This window comes from Caretta caretta, chromosome 4 (assembly GCF_965140235.1).
Source record: "Caretta caretta isolate rCarCar2 chromosome 4, rCarCar1.hap1, whole genome shotgun sequence".
Taxonomy (NCBI): domain Eukaryota; kingdom Metazoa; phylum Chordata; order Testudines; family Cheloniidae; genus Caretta; species Caretta caretta.
The window spans coordinates 109944563-109947894 of record NC_134209.1 but is presented as its reverse complement, the minus strand read 5'-3'; positions in this window follow the sequence as shown (position 1 = coordinate 109947894).

Genomic DNA, 3332 nt, shown 5'->3' with positions numbered 1-3332 from the left:
TGAAATGAATTGAAGGTCTCAGGCTAGGTGTTTCTAAATCACAATGTCCAACCTCTCAATGTAGAGCACATAGAGACTAACCCTTTGGTTATGAGCCCTCCAGGTAAAGTTTTGAGCCATCTTATTAGGAACAATGGCAGGAAGCTTCCCCTGCTGCTGCCACGCAGTATCTGTGCTGTGATGAAACAGAGACCTTTACTACCCAGGACTGTCAGCTTGGTGCTGATTTCACCTAAAAGCAAAGGCCTCAATCCTGAACTGCATAAAGGAGCTCTGCCCCGATCCCACTGTCATGACCTTCCACATGCTCGTACTGATATTATTTCAACACCGACAAAAAGTAGTAGGTCTCTGCTCAAGTGGCTTACATGCCAAGGCCCTGATCCTACAAACATTTCAGTACATGCTTCACTTTAAAGTCCTACTCACTGTAATGGAACTTCTCACAGGCTTAGAGCGATGTGTATATGTGAAAGTTTCCAGGACTGAGGCCTCAATGAGCATTCTAGGTGCATTATGGCACAGATTAAAATGCAACATCCCAGAAGATGATGATGTGTGGAAGTCCATTTTTGTCTATATATTTTAGGAGGGGCTAATAGTGCCACCTATTATTAAGGTTGCCCGACACTTCCTATTATAAAACAGACTCCAACAAGAGACTGCTGAATTGGAATTAATTTGCAAATTGGATACAATTAACTTAGGCTTGAATAGAGACTGGGAATGGTTGAGTCATTATAAAAAGTAACCTATTTCTCCTTGTTTATTCCTTTCCCCCCTCCCCCCGCACTGTTTCTCAGACGTTCTTGTTAAACCCTGGATTTGTGCTGGAAATGGCCCACCTTGATTATCATACACATTGTAAGGAGAGTGATCACTTTAGATAAGCTATTACCAGCAGGAGAGTAGGGTGGGGGGAGAGAAAACCTTTTGTAGTGATAAACACCCATTTTTTCATGGTTTGTGTGTATAAAAACATCTTCTGTATTTTCCACAGTATGCATCCGATGAAGTGAGCTGTAGCTCACAAAAGCTTATGCTCAAATAAATTGGTTAGTCTCTAAGGTGCCACAAGTACTCCTTTTCTTTTTGCTAATACAGACTAACACGGCTGCTACTCTGAAACCTATTATAAAACTGTTTTCAATTGTTTGTAACTTTGCCACACTAACTGTTTGAGCTGAAATATTCCACATCAGGTGTCCGCCTCAGGCTGATCTTTTTTGGAAAATTTCAGCCAAAATGGTTCAGCTGTTTCTGAGAAAGAGGTTAGGGCAAAATAACTTGTTTTCCCCAATTTAACAAAGCCAGACCTGCTGGGGGGAGGGGAATCAATTGGGACAAGGAGCCTGTGGGGGAGATTGGGACTGGAAGCTAAGCAAGGGAGCAGAGGAAAACTGGCACTGGGAGATGGGATGAGGGAGGAGACTAGGACTGGGAGCCGTGAAGAGAAATGGGAGTGGGGCCATAAAGCTAGTAGCTGGGGGGAGATTGGGATTGGCTAGGCAAAGAGACTGGAACTGAGAACCAGTGGATGGGGTAATGGGGAAGAGTGGGGAGGCAGATCTGATGCAAGACAGGATGCAAAGGAGAGAACTGACACTGGCTGAGCAAAGAGATTGGGACAAGGAGCTGGGAAGAGGTCACACTAAAATTGGATGGGGAACCCAGTGGGGGAAGACTGGGACTGAGAGCCATTGGGGATGGGAAACCTGGGACAACTGGAGGACAGGAAGAAGGAGAGAGACAGATTGGATAAGGAGTCAGGAGGGGGAACCAGTGACTGGCTAGACAAGGAGACTGGGACTGGAAATGGGGGAAGACTGGTATGGGCAGTGCAGAGGGGCAAACCTAGGATTTGCTGGGCAACAAGAATGGGACTGAGATAAGAAGCCTGAGGAGTGGACACTGGGCCTGGCTAGATGAAGAGAATGAGACTGGGATGAGGAGCCAGGGTGGGGCAGAGACAGGACTGGGACAAGTACAAGTTGGAAGGGAGAAGCAAAAGAGGTCAAGGTTGGGGAGAATGGGGCAGAAGAATCTGTGCTCACTAGAGGACACTCCGCTCTAGAGCCTGAAATGGAACCCAAGGTTCCTGAGACTCACCATTCCTCTGCCGTTAGCAAATATCTGTGAATCCCAGCAGCAAAATGTCTCATCACCCTCAAATGCTGGACTACAGGATGTCAATCTATCACTGCTCTCGATTATTCTGTTCGGTTAAGTGGCAGAGGCCTGTGTCATGAAGCTAAAGGTTCCAAACCTGCCGATGAACAGTGGGTGGGAGTGTCCATACGATGCCACATAATGGAATGTGTTTGGGGTTTTTTTCAGTTTGCTTTTGTAAAAACCTAGGAAATTATACACAAAACAATTATGTTAAAAGAACACCATTAAGATTGCAAAGTTAAGCGCTCAAAAGTTAAGAAGTGCCAGAATAAAGTTTGCCTGAGCAACCTTAATTCTGTCCCATTATCCTGTGTATTACGATGCAATGTTTAATTACAGAATCACATACTATGATGTCCTCAGAACCCCAGCCTCATAAAGTGCACAAGATGGAACTGCTGTAAGGATGAATCAGGGCTGTGCAGTGAAGAAGGCTGTTGTCTGTATCATTTATTATAGAAGATGGACAGTGTGTATAATTTGAAGTAATGGAAACGGGAGGGTCTAGGCCCACTCAAAATTAAAGGCCCTCCCCTTCAACTAAAGGGTGAAGCCACTAAGCCCAGGCTCCAGTTGATTACAGGGAACAACAAAGGAGAAAAGAGGATTGAGAGGGAGGTCAAAGGTAGAAAATCCAGGAATCGGAAGGGAACACCTGAGCAGAGAACCCAGTGCTCTTCTAAAGCATCCCAGGAGTCAGTGGACACTGCCCAGAGGAACTCTGCACAGAGATGTAACTAAATAGCTGTCAGGGATGGTCTAGAGAATACATATTCCTGTCTTGAGCACAGGGGACTGGACTAGTTAACCTCTCGATGTTCCTTCCAGTCCTATAATTCTGTGAACAAGGGAACAAAAATAGGCCCCAGTCACAGAGTACCTGCCCGTCCAGCTTCCTACTCTTGGTGTGATGGATGGCCATCTTGGCCAGCACCAGGAGGAGGCTGACAAGGAGGTCCCAGGACTTTAAAAAGTACAGCCAGAACCTCAGTAAGTGGTTCTGGAAAAGCCAGAATATGGGTGACAACCATATGCACCCTACATAGACGTGTGCCAGGGTGTCTCTCTCACTGCAAAAGGGACAGGAGTCAGGGAAGTTGTGAACTGTGCAGGTACATGCTCATGCTCACGGCTCCATGAAGGAGCTGCCAACTGATATC